We start from the raw sequence: 17429 nt of genomic DNA, 5'->3' as shown, positions 1-17429 counted from the left end.
TCAAGTGATACAGTACTCATCAACTCAACACACCATTCCTTATATACAGGTCTACGAATGGTGAAAAGACGTTCCCAATCTGTAAAAGAAGAACTGCCATACCTTTGAACTAAAAGCTGTCTAACACGGTCAGCTATATGGACCGTTTCCAAAGGGGCCCAATCAATTACCCTTGCACCTCTACATTTTTTGTTACCAATTTGAATTTGTTCCTTTGATATGTCTCGTAATCTCTCCATCTTCTATCAAATCTCAGATTAGGATGTAGAGTGTGCTCAGGAATCGTTGGGAATTCTACTGGCGGCCTCATTGGGAATACTATGAATTCATCGACAAACTGTACCGGATCATAATAAGGTATGTGCTGATCAGGCTGTTGTTGTTCCTGTTGTGGTTCTTGTTCGTGTTGCATTTCTGGCTGTGGTTCTTGTGCTGGTGCTGGTCGTCTAGATGATGATGCTCCTAAACCTCCAGTGTCGGCTCTCTGTAAAACACATTAAACACAAAAATTGTGCATCCAAATATGCATTAGTGTTAGCAAAATAACAACTTAAAACAATCACTATAACATGTTAAATCAAAATTAAACTTATACACATTTTCACAATTCTACACTTTTCAAATAAGCACATATGAAAATGTATACAAAATTCTTAAGCATTTAACTCAAATAACATGTCAAAATATTCATTATTAATAATTAAACAAGTCTCAAATGGCAAATATATCAAATTAATCAAGTTCATGAATTTTGGACTTAAAAAAAGTCCACTTTAATCTCCAAAAATCATGTTTAGGATCATTGTTTGGATCATTTAACTATCTAAACATGTTACACTACTCAATTTAGCAATAATTCATGACAAAAATCGGCCATAACCTGTTTATATCAAAAATCCCCAAATTGCTCAAGAACACAAACCCTAGATTTCTAAAAATTTTGAAGTTTTTGGCTTCAAATCATGTTAAATAGCATCAATCTAGGTTATACATGCATAAAATACTAACAATTTAACACTAATTACACTAGAAATTAACAAAATTGCATTAGGTAAAAAATTGGTAATTATCAAAAAAACTAGGAATTTATAGAGTTTAGGGGTGTAATTTTTACCAATTTGCTGAAGAATGAGAATCTAGGCATGATTAGAGCAAGAAAAATGACGAATTACAGTGGAAAAATGGCGAAAATTGTTGAATTTTTGGGTGAGTTTCGGGTGTATGTGTGTGTGTTGTGGTGAAGAACAGACTCGCTGAGAGTTTTTGATCTGGCCAGTTTTCCAGCCTCATGCGATCGCATGAGGTTGGTGTGTAAACCCCATGCGATCGCATGGGGTGCCGGCTACAGTGTTTTCAGGTTTTTTTTTTTTTTTTTAACCTTATGCTTTATAAAACTTATAATTAATTAAATTTTAAAAATTTTGTTTTCCTTTAGGAGCGAGGGCGTTTCGGATTGTTGTCCTAGTCTGTCCCTCGACAAAATTTTAAAATTTGTCAAATCAAAGCGCGGTTTTTAAAAGTAAAGATTTTTGGGTTTTTTAATGTTTTTGGCATACTTTAATTCAATAAGATTAAAAATAATGATAATAAAAGTTCTCGTCCCTTCCTCGGGTAAAGTAATTTCGGTTCAAAGACCTAGTCTTCAACTTACGAAGAATTTTTAAAAATCATATTTTTAACTTAATGAGATAAAGTAAATTTTTGTTTTTAAATTCACACAACTTAAATATAAAATTCAAAATTAATATTAAAAATTCACACCAAACTTAAAATTTGAAATGCATAAAATTAAAAATTCATATTTTAAAAATTAAAAATTCACACCAAACTTAATTTTAAAAATTCACATTATAAATTCACACCAAACTTATATTAATTTTTCAAATATTTACATTTTTTTAAAAATATTGTTTTTACAAAGTTTACAATATTAATTTAAGATTTAAATATTAATTTTAAAAACATGGTAAAATAAAATTAAAAATCTTTTTGGCTTTTTATCCCACTTTAATCAATCAAATATTATCAAAAATATGCGCCCCTCTTTTCGGTAAAGTAATTTCGGTTCCAAGACCTAATTTAACTCATGACGAATTTTTGAAATATTTTGGGTTGATTGATTAAAGATATTTATACCTTAAGAATAAACGTTAAATTTCGCAGTGATGTAATAAATTTTTGAATGATATCGATAATTTCGGTCGCCAAACCTAATTTTATTCAATACCAATTTAATACTTTTTAGCGAACAAATTAGCGTTTATTATCAAAAGGTTAAAAATAAAAATAAAAATAAAAACTGTACAGACATACCTGTGAAATAGATTTCTTAGTTATATGATCTATCCCATTCATAAGATAGTCGGTTTAATTGGTTTTCCATGGCTACATAGGCGTAACCTCGAGCATTCAGTGTCTTTTCTTCTAAACATATGAATGGTCCGTCTCTGCATAAAGTAACAAATTCGGTATTTGAATAGGTTTGATTATTTGAACATTTACCTCCATGTGACCATTTTCCGCATTTGTGACATCTTTCTAGGTGTCGTGCTCTTCTTTTCGCTGCGGATTTTGATTTTCCTTTACCAAATTGTAACTTATTATCTTCGCATCTGGATTCTTTTCTAACTCCGTCCATTCTTTCTCTGATTACTGATACTAATTCACTCGGTAGTATGTCATTATTACGTTTAGTGATCAAAGCGTGTAGCATTAGACCATGGTTTAGTTCACAAGCAGTCTTCATTTTGTAAAAACCTAAAAAAATAAAAATTCAGAATGGGGGGAGAAGACTAGTTCTTTAGGGTCTGCTAGGGAAAGACCATTCGGGTTCCATTTTCGAGAACTACACGAAAACAGACAATCTAACTCTAACAGAAATACATATTATCCTTTAAAGACTTGATTCTCCCCACACTTAGTTAGCTGTGGTGTCGAAATTGTGATTAACTTCGTTGTCGACTTCCATCGGACCATGTATGTAATGTTTAACTCTGTGACCATTAACTTTAAATTCCATCCCATTTGAATTTATTAATTCTATTATTCCGTATGGGAAAACTCTTTTAACTATGAATGGTCCAGACCATCTTGATTTCAATTTTCCAGGAAATAGCTTGAATCGTGAATTGAAAAGAAGAACTCTGTCTCCTTCTTTAAATTCTTTTGAACTTCTGATTCTTTTATCATGCCATTTCTTCGTTCTTTCCTTATAGATTAACGAATTTTCGTATGCTTCATGTCTTAATTCTTCTAATTCGTTTAGTTGACTTAATCGTAGACGTCCGGCTTCATGTAAATCAAGATTACATGTCTTCAAAGCCCAAAATGCTTTGTGTTCAATTTCTACTGGAAGATGACATGCTTTTCCATAAACAAGTCTAAAAGGTGTGGTTCCAATTGGAGTTTTGTAGGCTGTTCTAAAAGCCCAGAGTGCATCCTCCAATTTAATGGACCATTCCTTCGGATTTGATCCTACGGTTTTTTCTAGAATACGTTTTAAAGCTCGGTTGGTATTTTCAACTTGTCCACTTGTTTGTGGATGATATGCGGTGGAGATTTTATGAGTTACTCCATATCTTTTAAGAACTTTCTCAAGTTGATTATTACAGAAATGAGTACCCCGATCACTTATTAAAGCTTTCGGTGTTCCAAACCTTGCAAAAATACGTTTTAAAAAGTTGACTACAACTCGTGCATCGTTAGTTGGGAGAGCTTGTGCTTTCGCCCATTTAGATACATAATCAATGGCTACGAGTATATATAGATTATTATGAGATTTTGGAAATGGACCCATAAAGTCAATACCCCAAATGTCAAATACTTCACATACTTGGATGACATTTTGTGGCATTTCATCACGTTGACTTATTTTTCCGGCCCTTTGACAAGCATCACAGGATTTGCAAAGAAGGTGTGCGTCTTTGTAAATTGTTGGCCAATAGAATCCAGCATCATAAACTTTTCTTGCTGTTAGTTGAGGCCCATAATGCCCTCCTGTTGTTCCTGTGTGACAATGGTTTAATATTTTACTAGCTTCATCTCCAAATACACATCGGCGTATTATTTCATCGGGACAACTTTTAAACAAATGTGGATCTTCCCAGAAATAGTGTTTTATATCACTGAAGAATTTCTTTCGTCTTTGGTACGATAATCCTTTTTCAAGGAATCCACAAACTAAGTAGTTTGCATAGTCTGCAAACCATGGGATTTCTTTATAATCTATCTTCAATAGATATTCATCAGGAAAGTTGTCTTGTATGACCGATTCATTCAGAACTTCTAATTCGGGATTTTCAAGACGAGAAAGATGATCAGCGGCGAGATTTTCTGCTCCTCTTTTATCTCGGATTTCAATATCAAATTCTTGTAAGAGTAAGATCCAACGGATTAATCTTGGTTTAGCATCTTGTTTTGAAAACAGGTATCTAAGAGCAGAATGGTCGGTATAGACCACCGTTTTTGCTAGAACGAGATATGATCGAAATTTGTCAAAAGCAAAGACAATAGCAAGGAGTTCTTTTTCAGTAGTTGTATAGTTCGTTTGTGCTCCTTGTAACGTCTTACTAGCATAATATATAGGTTGAAATCGTTTTTCAATCCTTTGTCCTAAAACGGCTCCCATTGCAAAATCACTTGCATCGCACATTAGTTCAAATGGTAGATTCCAATTTTGTGTTATCATGATCGGTGCATTAGTGAGTTTCTCTTTAAGAATATTAAAAGATTTGATACACTCATCTGAAAAGATGAATGGAGCATCCTTTTCTAGGAGTTTATTCATAGGAGTGGCAATTTTAGAAAAATCTTTTATGAAACGTCGGTAAAAACTGGCATGCCCTAGAAAACTCCTAACTCCTCTAACATTGGTGGGATGTGGAAGTTTAGCAATTACATCTACTTTAGCTCTATCCACTTCAATTCCTTCTTTTGAAATTTTATGTCCAAGAACGATGCCTTCTTTAACCATGAAATGGCATTTCTCCCAATTAAGAACTAGATTTGATTGTTCACATCTAAGAAGCATTCGTTCCAGATTAACTAGACATGATTCAAATGTATCACCGAAGACTGAAAAGTCATCCATGAAAACTTCCATGCATTCTTCTATCATGTCGTGAAAAATCGCCATCATACACCTTTGAAAGGTTGCAGGGGCGTTACAAAGTCCAAATGGCATGCGTTTGTAAGCAAAAGTACCATAAGGGCACGTGAATGTGGTTTTCTCTTGGTCCTCGGGTGCTATTGGAATTTGAAAATATCCGGAAAATCCATCTAGAAAACAATAGTAACTATTTCCGGCTAATCTTTCCAACATTTGATCTATGAAAGGTAAGGGAAAGTGATCTTTTCTGGTGGCGTCATTTAATTTTCTATAATCAATACATACACGCCATCCTGTTACAGTCCTAGTAGGAATAAGCTCATTTTTCTCATTTGTAATGACAGTCATGCCACCCTTCTTAGGTACGCATTGAACTGGGCTTACCCATGGACTATCAGAGATTGGATAAATTAGACCTGCATCTAGCAGTTTAATAATCTCTTTCTTGTTTACTTAAGTTTATTTTCAAGTTTGTAACTTATTATAGGTTTTAAAGTTCATGTATGTGTTAGATCTAAGATCTTGATGTAACTTTGGTTCATCAAACTACATGCAACTCTTAAGTGAGTTGTGCTTCATGTCTTAGACTTGCACTAGCGTTATGATGGTCAAGACTTGGTTAAGATGATTTAAACACATCCATGAGTTGTACACTTGAAGCTATATGCATCAAGGATGAGAACCATGATGAACATCAAGCACCAAGACCACCGGAACTCAATTTTTTAACTTTCTGTTTTCTGTTTACAGCCTCTGTCCTACTGTTTCTGTAACATACCAGTAGACCTGGGCTACTGAGACCATGATTTTTAGATAGATCTTTTCGAGTAGATAATTTTTCATATAAGACTCGTCTTAATCCGAGTTACGGTTTAGGATTTATGGCCCTCCGACCGTCACTATGTCCATTTAACGTTGTGCTGAAAATTCTGACCTACTCACACTTATACCGTTGCCACGGTCAAACGAAGACGTGTTTGCTTCTGAAATTTTTACCATACTTAAATGACTCATATACGGAACCATGGCCACTGGTCTCACCTCTGTTCAGTTTGTGTAGAGTCCGTGGTGACTGATCCAAGTCAGCCGTTGTTTTAAACTACTTTCATAAACGATACCTACTTTGTACCTTTTGTTTAATGATGATTGATGATGACCTTTATGACCTTAACTGCATACTTATAAACCTTTTGAGACAATTTACTGACCTAGTGCTATTTGACTTAGGTTGAGGACTTTCAGACCGACTACTTGCACACCTTTCCCGACTCAACTTAACCGCTACTTATCATTGTGAGTTATAGCATTCCCTTTTTACTTTAACTTATTTTGGGAACTGAGAATACATGCGGATTTTATGTTTTACATACTAGGCACGAGTACTTAAACTTATATATGTGTGGGTTATATAACAGCATAAACATTCCCTTTAGCTCGGTAACGTTTAATCATTGGTTTTTGAACCGTGAACGCGAATCATAGATATGGATCCATAGGGTTTGACATCCCCACTCGGGCTAGTCGCGCTAGCATTTAATGAGTGTTTAATACTTTGTAAACATACGCACTTGCCAAGTGTACTTTCAGGGGGTATAAATGTTAAGTTAGTTACCAAGTGCCCACGGTTAACATATACTTTATCATACTGTTTTGAAACGCTCTTTGTAGCACTGAAATCTCGTGGCCTACCTTACATACTTTTATACTTAAACTATAGCTCACCAACCTTTGTGTGGACGTTTTTAAGCATGTTTTTCTCAGGTGCTTAAGGTTAGCTTCCGCTGTGTACTAGTCGTGCTGTAGACACCCGCTGTTTTGAGTTGTCATCGCATGAACTACTTTACCTTGCATTCAAACTTTAGTACTTTTGAACTATGACTTGTAACTACCATTGTGGTCACATACACTTATTATTTGCTTCTACTTAGTGAAGCGTGCTTTTGGATTGTAAAACATTTGATGTCGGTTATGACGTTACCTTTTTATCGTGAATGCAACTTCTTTTATTACAGCATATAGTACTTAACCTTGTAATGATCCTGTTGTTGATGATTCGTACACGATGGTTTTGTACGGGGCATCACATTTGGTATCAGAGCATTGGTTTTAGGGAATTAGGTTGCATTAGTGAGTCTAAGACCGACCCGAGTAGGAATCACTAATAGGACTAATCTACAACTTGCTAGTTTACGTGTTTCTGCAGAACTTACTACATGCTGCTGCTTACTTTTACTGCTATATGCCTTATGCTATTACATGATTTCACTACTGCATGATATTACTTGCTTTCGATTGCATGCTACTTCTGTACGATTCATTATTATTGCCATGCTACTTATTGTTATACATGTTTTAAACTGTTGGCCTGATACGTGCTTGCTTTATGACTTACTGACATGGAAAATTTATTTTTTCTTGTTCAGATGTCGGATGTACCACCTGCTAGCATTTTGGGCAGTTTAGACTCTTCAGCTACTCCACCTACCACCGTTTCCGATCCACCAATCCCGACACGCACGAGTGACCCCGGCGCTTCATCTTCTGGGACTAGCAGCCAGCCGCCTGCACCAGTGACTACTTCTGATGGACACGTGGGCCCTACGGAGATTCCAGCTCCGTCTGCTCCCGGACCCTCGGATTCACAGCCCCGCATCGGTGGTGTTGTGATCCCCGCGGAGTTCGGGGAAGGGCCATTCCATAACCATATGTGCATGCCGTGCCGATGCACTCCAGATGGACGTTTAGTGCCGATTCCGCCAGGCAGACACAGAGAGATGTTGGCCGCCTTCGGACTGCCAGTTCAGCCACCCGTGCCACCACCGCATGATTCGGATGACTCATCATCCGCCGATTCTTCATCAGATGATTCTTCATCAGACTCCAGTGACGACGAGGACCCTGCTGATATACCTATTCAGGCACCCTCCACCCCGCCGAAGAAGCAGTACCGTCCTGATGGCACCGTCATTCCAGGGGTTAATGGAGGTCGTGCTTTCACTGACACTTTTGGTCGGCGTCGGAGGGTTACTGCCCGTAAGCGGCTTGTGCCGTACCCTGCCGACCCACTCATACGTAAGGCACCTCGTTACGTACTGATTATTTCTGGAGCCGGGACATCTGCACCCCGCTTCGTGCGGTCTGAATCACTCGCTCCACCCGCACCATCGGCAGCACCAGCACCATCCGCTTCACCGGCCCTACCTACACCACCAGCACCGCCCGCCCCACCAGCTCCCACTGTCGAGGAATTGACGAGGGAGGTGGAGATTCTCCGAGCTCGGGTTACTAAGCTCGAGGAGCAAATGGCTCAGGTTTTGGACATCCTACACCCACCTTCACCGTAGGACTTTTGTATTAGATTTCATGATGTAATCTAGTTGTAGTTTATTGTATTACTCATGTATTGTACGGACTTATTCAGATGTACGAAACTTATTATTATTAATGAATGGAACTTCGCGTTATTTAATTCTTGCACGATTGTACGATGATTCTGTGGTATTTGTACCTAGATGCGTTATTTAATAACATGTGATGTTTTGATTCCATGTTGGTTGCTATATACTATATTATTACATATTGAATGCTGGATTTTGACTTAAGTCAAAACTTTTGTTTAGAATATCATGGCTAACGGTCGATCCACACCTACTGCTGCTCAAATTGAAGAGATGATCCAAGAACGTGTCGCCGCAGCCCTAGCAGAAAGAAATCTCCAAGCTCCACCGCCACCACCGCCGATTATCCCACCCGTTCAAAATGGGTGTACTTACAAGGAATTCCAGAGCTGCAAACCGCATAACTTCAGTGGAACCGAGGGACCGGTTGGTCTCACCAGATGGTTCGAGAAACTTGAATCAGTATTCCGAGTTAGCAACTGTTCGGAGGATAATAAGACCAAGTTTGCTTCGTGCACGCTATCTGACGGCGCGCTAACGTGGTGGAACACGTTAGCTCAAGCGAAAGGCATTGATGAGGCGTACGCTACGCCATGGGAGGAATTCAAAGGGGCTATGATTGATGAGTATTGTCCGAGAATCGAAATTCAGAAGATGGAAATGGAATTCATGCAGTTAAAGGCCATTGGGAACGACCTTGATGGTTACAACAGGAGATTTTTGGAACTAGCTCTTATGTGTCCGACAATGGTCACCCCGGAATTCAAGCGTATGGAGAGATACTTTTGGGGACTCCCTAAGTCCATCAAGGGTAATGTCACCTCGTCCGAACCACCGAATGTTCCCGAAGCAATGCGCATGGCGCATACCCTCATGAATCAGATTCTCATTGATGAGCCGGATAAGGCTAAGTTTGAGGCTGGTAGTAGCGAAAAGCAAAAGTGGGATAATAACAACAAAAACAACAACAACAACAACAACAACAACAACAACAACAACAACAACAACAACCGGGGGAGAAACTATGACCAGACCCCCGCCAAGAGGCAAAACAACAACGGTGGAAACCCCAACAACAACAACAACAACTCTAACCCGAATTACAAAGGAACCTTACCACAATGCAAGAGGTGTTACAAACACCACACTGGGTATTGCAATGTTGTCTGCGAGAAGTGTCAACGGTCTGGGCATATCGGTAAAGACTGCAAGGTCACCACTTTGAATGGGAAGCCGAACACCAATGGACCTAAGAAGTGCTACGAATGTGGACAGACGGGCCATTTCAGAAATGCGTGCCCAAACAAGCGAAAAGATGGCGGGCCACCCCGTGGTAGAGCTTTTAATGTTAATGCAAGGGATGCACGCGATAACCCCGACTTAGTGACAGGTATATTCACAATCAACAATCTTTTAGCTTCTGTCTTGTTTGATACTGGTGCGGATAGAAGTTATGTATGTAGACATTTTTGCGATAAGATTAATTGGTCATTAGTCCCGTTAAAAGAAAGTATGCTTGTCGAGGTCGCCAATGGTAAACTTGAAAAGGTTTACCATATTAGTCATGGAGCTATTATCAACATAGCTGGTGCAGATTTCGAAATTGACTTGATACCTATCAAACTGGAAAGTTTTGACGTGATCGTTGGTATGGATTGGTTGAGTAAGATAAGGGCCGATATTATCTGCGGAGATAAAGCACTGCACATACCACAAGGAGATGGCGAACCAGTGGTTATCTATGAAGAGAGATGTACCTCGAAGCTGAACCTCATTAGTTGCGTGAAAGCGCAAAAGATCATGAAGAAGGGACGTATTGCTGTCCTAGCACATGTGAAAGCGGTAGAAACTGAGGTGAAGAGCGTGAACGACGTTCGAATTGTGAACGAGTTTTCTGATGTCTTTCCCGAAGAGTAGCCTGGATTACCGCCACCGAGAGCCGTAGAGTTTCAAATTGATTTAGTGCCAGGAGCTGCACCTGTAGCTCGCGCACCTTACCGACTCGCACCTTCCGAGATGCAAGAGTTACAAAGCCAACTACAAGAGTTGTTAGACCGTGGATTTATCCAACCAAGTTTCTCGCCTTGGGGTGCACCTGTGTTGTTTGTAAAGAAGAAGGATGGATCCATCCGTATGTGTATCGACTACCGTGAGCTCAACAAATTGACAATCAAGAATTGGTATCCTCTTCCACGAATTGACGATCTTTTTGATCAACTGCAAGGATCGAGTGTTTACTCAAAGATCGATTTGCGATCCGGTTATCACCAGTTGAGGGTGAAGGAAAGCGACGTGATGAAAACTGCGTTCAGAACTCGTTATGGTCATTATGAGTTTCTTGTGATGCCATTCGGGTTGACCAACGCACCTGTCGTATTTATGGACCTTATGAATCGTGTCTGCAAGCCGTACTTGGATAAGTTTGTTATCGTCTTCATAGATGATATCCTCATCTACTCAAAGAGCGAAGAAGAACATGAGCAACACCTCCGACTTGTACTTGAACTCTTGAGACAAGAACAACTTTACGCTAAATTCTCCAAGTATGAATTTTGGTTGAACGAAGTACAATTTCTGGTCATGTTGTGAGCGACCAGGGTATCAAAGTTGACCCCGCCAAGATTAAAGCTATCAAAAAGTGGGAGACCCCCACTACTCCGACGCATATTCGCCAATTCCTAGGTATCACCGGTTATTACCGAAGGTTGATCGAAGGTTTCTCTCTGATTGCGCGTTCTTTGACCGCGCTGACTCACAAGGGTAAGAAGTTCATTTGGGAACCCGCACACGAATCAGCATTCCAAACTTTGAAGAAGAAGTTAACCTCTGCACCTATCCTATCGCTTCCCGAAGGCAGTGACGATTTCGTTGTTTATTGCGATGCTTCGAAGAGTGGTTTTGGTTGTGTACTGATGCAACGATCAAAGGTTATTGCCTATGCCTCCTGCCAATTGAAAATTCACGAACGGAACTACACTACTCATGATCTTGAACTTGGAGCCGTTGTCTTTTCGCTCAAATTGTGGAGACATTATTTGTATGGAACTAAGAGCACTATCTTCACCGATCACAAGAGTCTCCAGCACATCTTCGACCAGAAGCAACTGAATATGAGACAGCGTCGATGGATCGAGATGCTCAATGACTACGATTGTGAACTCCGTTATCACCCTGGCAAGGCCAATGTTGTAGCTGACGCTTTAAGCCGAAAGGAGAGGAAGGCACCTCTTCGTGTTAGGGCTCTGAACATCACCATTCATTCGAACCTCAACAACCAGATCAGAGTAGCCTAAGATGAGGCTCTCAAGGAGGAGAACATAACTCATGAACATTTGAACATACTTGTCTCTCGATTCGAGGTTAGGGAATCTGGACTCCGATGTTATGCCGGAAGAATTTGGGTACCTTGCTATGGAGATCTACGAAACCTGATACTTGATGAAGCACACAAATCGAGATATTCGATTCATCCTGGAGCGGGCAAGATGTACCACGATCTTAAAGAACAGTATTGGTGGCCGAATCTTAAGAAGGACGTTGCGACTTATGTTGGTAAGTGTTTGACTTGCTCGAAGGTTAAAGCCGAGCATCAGAGACCTTCTGGGTTACTTCAACAACTAGAAATCCCACAATGGAAGTGGGAACGGATAACAATGGATTTCATTACTAAGCTGCCGAAGACGGTGGGCGGATACGATACCATTTGGGTTATTGTTGACCGCCTTACCAAATCTGCACACTTCCTAGCAATGAAGGAAACAGATACAATGGAGAGGCTTGCTCAACTTTACATCAAGGAGGTTGTATCTCGTCATGGTGTACCTTTATCGATCATCTCCGATCGCGATCCCCGTTTTGCCTCTAGATTTTGGAGTTCTTTGCAAGAATCCATGGGAACTCGTCTCGACATGAGTACTGCTTATCATCCTCAGACTGACGGGCAAAGTGAACGAACGATTCAGACCTTGGAGGCCATGTTGCGTGCATGTGTCATTGATTTCGGGAAGGCCTGGGAAAGACATTTACCACTCGCTGAATTTTTGTACAACAACAGTTATCACTCAAGCATTAATACTGCACCTTTTGAAGCATTGTATGGCCGTAAGTGCCGATCTCCTATTTTTTGGGCCGAAGTAGGTGAAAAGCAAATCACCGGACCCGAGGTAGTCCATGAAACCACGGAGAAGATTGCTCAGATTCAAGCTAGACTTAAGACCGCTCGTGACCGCCAAAAGAGTTATGCCGATCTTAAACGTAAAGACTTTGAATTCAACGTTGGTGATCGTGTTATGTTAAAGGTTGCACCTTGGAAAGGTGTGATCCGTTTCAGAAAACGTGGAAAGTTAAACCCACGATACATTGGTCCAAGATGAAATGTCCCGTTCTTATTGATTAAAAACGTTCCATATTAATTGATTTCGTTGCGAGGTTTTGACCTCTATATGAGACGTTTTTCAAAGACTGCATTCATTTTAAAACAAACCATAACCTTTATTTCATCAATAAAGGTTTAAAAAGCTTTACGTAGATTATCAAATAATGATAATCTAAAATATCCTGTTTACACACGACCATTACATAATGGTTTACAATACAAATATGTTACAACAAAATAAGTTTCTTGAATGCAGTTTTTACACAATATCATACAAGCATGGACTCCAAATCTCGTCCTTATTTAAGTATGCGATAGCGGAAGCTCTTAATAATCACCTGAGAATAAACATGCTTAAAACGTCAACAAAAATGTTGGTGAGTTATAGGTTTAACCTATATATATCAAATCATAATAATAGACCACAAGATTTCATATTTCAATACACATCCCATACATAGAGATAAAAATCATTCATATGGTGAACACTTGGTAACCGACATTAACAAGATGCATATATAAGAATATCCCCATCATTCCGGGACACCCTTCGGATATGATATAAATTTCGAAGTACTAAAGCATCCGGTACTTTGGATGGGGTTTATTAGGCCCAATAGATCTATCTTTAGGATTCGCGTCAATTAGGGTGTCTGTTCCCTAATTCTTAGATTACCAGACTTAATAAAAAGGGGCATATTCGATTTCAATAATTCAACCATAAAATGTAGTTTCACGTACTTGTGTCTATTTTGTAAATCATTTATAAAACCTGCATGTATTCTCATCCCAAAAATATTAGATTTTAAAAGTGGGACTATAACTCACTTTCACAGATTTTTACTTCGTCGGGAAGTAAGACTTGGCCACTGATTGATTCACGAACCTATAACAATATATACATATATATCAAAGTATGTTCAAAATATATTTACAACACTTTTAATATATTTTGATGTTTTAAGTTTATTAAGTCAGCTGTCCTCGTTAGTAACCTACAACTAGTTGTCCATAGTTAGATGTACAGAAATAAATCGATAAATATTATCTTGAATCAATCCACGACCCAGTGTATACGTATCTCAGTATTGATCACAACTCAAACTATATATATTTTGGAATCAACCTCAACCCTGTATAGCTAACTCCAACATTCACATATAGAGTGTCTATGGTTGTTCCGAAATATATATAGATGCGTCGATATGATAGGTCGAAACATTGTATACGTGTCTATGGTATCTCAAGATTACATAATATATAATACAAGTTGATTAAGTTATGGTTGGAATAGATTTGTTACCAATTTTCACGTAGCTAAAATGAGAAAAATTATCCAATCTTGTTTTACCCATAACTTCTTCATTTTAAATCCGTTTTGAGTGAATCAAATTGCTATGGTTTCATATTGAACTATATTTTATGAATCTAAACAGAAAAAGTATAGGTTTATAGTCGGAAAAATAAGTTACAAGTCGTTTTTGTAAAGGTAGTCATTTCAGTCGAAAGAACGACGTCTAGATGACCATTTTAGAAAACATACTTCCACTTTGAGTTTAACCATAATTTTTGGATATAGTTTCATGTTCATAATAAAAATCATTTTCTCAGAATAACAACTTTTAAATCAAAGTTTATCATAGTTTTTAATTAACTAACCCAAAACAGCCCGCGGTGTTACTACGACGGCGTAAATCCGGTTTTACGGTGTTTTTCGTGTTTCCAGGTTTTAAATCATTAAGTTAGCATATCATATAGATATAGAACATGTGTTTAGTTGATTTTAAAATTCAAGTTAGAAGAATTAACTTTTTTTTGCGAACAAGTTTAGAATTAACTAAACTATGTTCTAGTGATTACAAGTTTAAACCTTCGAATAAGATAGCTTTATATGTATGAATCGAATGATGTTATGAACATCATTACTACCTTAAGTTCCTTGGATAAACCTACTGGAAAAATAGAAAAATGGATCTAGCTTCAACGGATCCTTGGATGGCTCGAAGTTCTTGAAGCAGAATCATGACACGAAAACAAGTTCAAGTAAGATCATCACTTGAAATAAGATTGTTATAGTTATAGAAATTGAACCAAAGTTTGAATATGATTATTACCTTGTATTAGAATGATAACCTACTATAAGAAACAAAGATTTCTTGAGGTTGGATGATCACCTTACAAGATTGGAAGTGAGCTAGCAAACTTGAAAGTATTCTTGATTTTATGTAACTAGAACTTGTAAAATATATGAAGAACACTTAGAACTTGAAGATAGAACTTGAGAGAGATCAATTAGTTGAAGAAAATTGAAGAATGAAAGTGTTTGTAGGTGTTTTTGGTCGTTGGTGTATGGATTAGATATAAAGGATATGTAATTTTGTTTTCATGTAAATAAGTCATGAATGATTACTCATATTTTTGTAATTTTATGAGATATTTCATGCTAGTTGCCAAATGATGGTTCCCACATGTGTTAGGTGACTCACATGGGCTGCTAAGAGCTGATCATTGGAGTGTATATACCAATAGTACATACATCTAAAAGCGGTGTATTGTACGAGTACGAATACGGGTGCATACGAGTAGAATTGTTGATGAAACTGAACGAGGATGTAATTGTAAGCATTTTTGTTAAGTAGAAGTATTTTGATAAGTGTCTTGAAGTCTTTCAAAATTGTATGAATACATATTAAAACACTACATGTATATACATTTTAACTGAGTCGTTAAGTCATCGTTAGTCGTTACATGTAAATGTTGTTTTGAAACCTTTAGGTTAACGATCTTGTTGAATATTGTTAACCCATTGTTTATTATAACAAATGAGATGTTAAATTGTTATATTATCATGATATTATGATATATAATATATCTTAGTATGATGTATATACAGTTAAATGTCGTTACAACGATAATCGTTAAATATATGTCTCGTTTCGAAATCATTAAGTTAGTAGTCTTATTTTTACATATGTATTTCATTGTTAATACACTTAATAATATATTTACTTATCATTTAACATAATTAACCAAGTGTATCAATATCTTAATATGATTCATATGTACCTAGTAAGACGTTGTTATAACGATAATCGTTATATATATCGTTTTCGAGTTTCTTAAATTAATAGTCTCATTTTTATGTATATAACTCATTGTTAAAATACCTAATGAGATACATACTTATAATAAAAACATGTTAACTATATATATAACCATATATATGTCATCGTATAGTTTTTACAAGTTTTAACGATCGTGAATCACCGGTCAACTTGGGTGGTCAATTGTCTATATGAAACATATTTCAATTAATCAAGTCTTAACAAGTTTGATTGCTTAACATGTTGGAAACATTTAATCATGTAAATATCAATCTCAATTAATATATATAAACATGGAAAAGTTCGTGTCACTACAGTACCTACCCGTTAAATAAATTTCGTCCCGAAATTTTAAGCTGTTGAAGGTGTTGACGAATCTTCTGGAAATAGATGCGGGTATTTCTTCTTCATCTGATCTTCACGCTCCCAGGTGAACTCGGGTCCTCTACGAGCATTCCATCGAACCTTAACAATTGGTATCTTGTTTTGCTTAAGTCTTTTAACCTCACGATCCATTATTTCGACGGGTTCTTCGATGAATTGAAGTTTTTCGTTGATTTGGATTTCATCTAACGGAATAGTGAGATATTCTTTAGCAAAACATTTCTTCAAATTCGAGACGTGGAAAGTGTTATGTACAGCCGCGAGTTGTTGAGGTAACTCAAGTCGGTAAGCTACTGGTCCGACACGATCAATAATCTTGAATGGTCCAATATACCTTGGATTTAATTTCCCTCGTTTACCAAATCGAACAACGCCTTTCCAAGGTGCAACTTTAAGCATGACCATCTCTCCAATTTCAAATTCTATATCTTTTCTTTTAATGTCAGCGTAGCTCTTTTGTCGACTTTGGGCGGTTTTCAACCGTTGTTGAATTTGGATGATCTTCTCAGTAGTTTCTTGTATAATCTCCGGACCCGTAATCTGTCTATCCCCCACTTCACTCCAACAAATCGGAGACCTGCACTTTCTACCATAAAGTGCTTCAAACGGCGCCATCTCAATGCTTGAATGGTAGCTGTTGTTGTAGGAAAATTCTGCTAACGGTAGATGTCGATCCCAACTGTTTCCGAAATCAATAACACATGCTCGTAGCATGTCTTCAAGCGTTTGTATCGTCCTTTCGCTCTGCCCATCAGTTTGTGGATGATAGGCAGTACTCATGTCTAGACGAGTTCCTAATGCTTGCTGTAATGTCTGCCAGAATCTTGAAATAAATCTGCCATCCCTATCAGAGATAATAGAGATTGGTATTCCATGTCTGGAGACGACTTCCTTCAAATACAGTCGTGTTAACTTCTCCATCTTGTCATCTTCTCTTATTGGCAGGAAGTGTGCTGATTTGGTGAGACGATCAACTATTACCCAAATAGTATCAAAACCACTTGCAGTCCTTGGCAATTTAGTGATGAAATCCATGGTAATGTTTTCCCATTTCCATTCCG

Source organism: Rutidosis leptorrhynchoides, chromosome 4 (genome assembly GCF_046630445.1).
Source record: "Rutidosis leptorrhynchoides isolate AG116_Rl617_1_P2 chromosome 4, CSIRO_AGI_Rlap_v1, whole genome shotgun sequence".
NCBI lineage: Eukaryota > Viridiplantae > Streptophyta > Magnoliopsida > Asterales > Asteraceae > Rutidosis > Rutidosis leptorrhynchoides.
The sequence above is the reverse complement of the archived record's forward strand: the minus strand, read 5'-3'. Positions refer to the sequence as shown.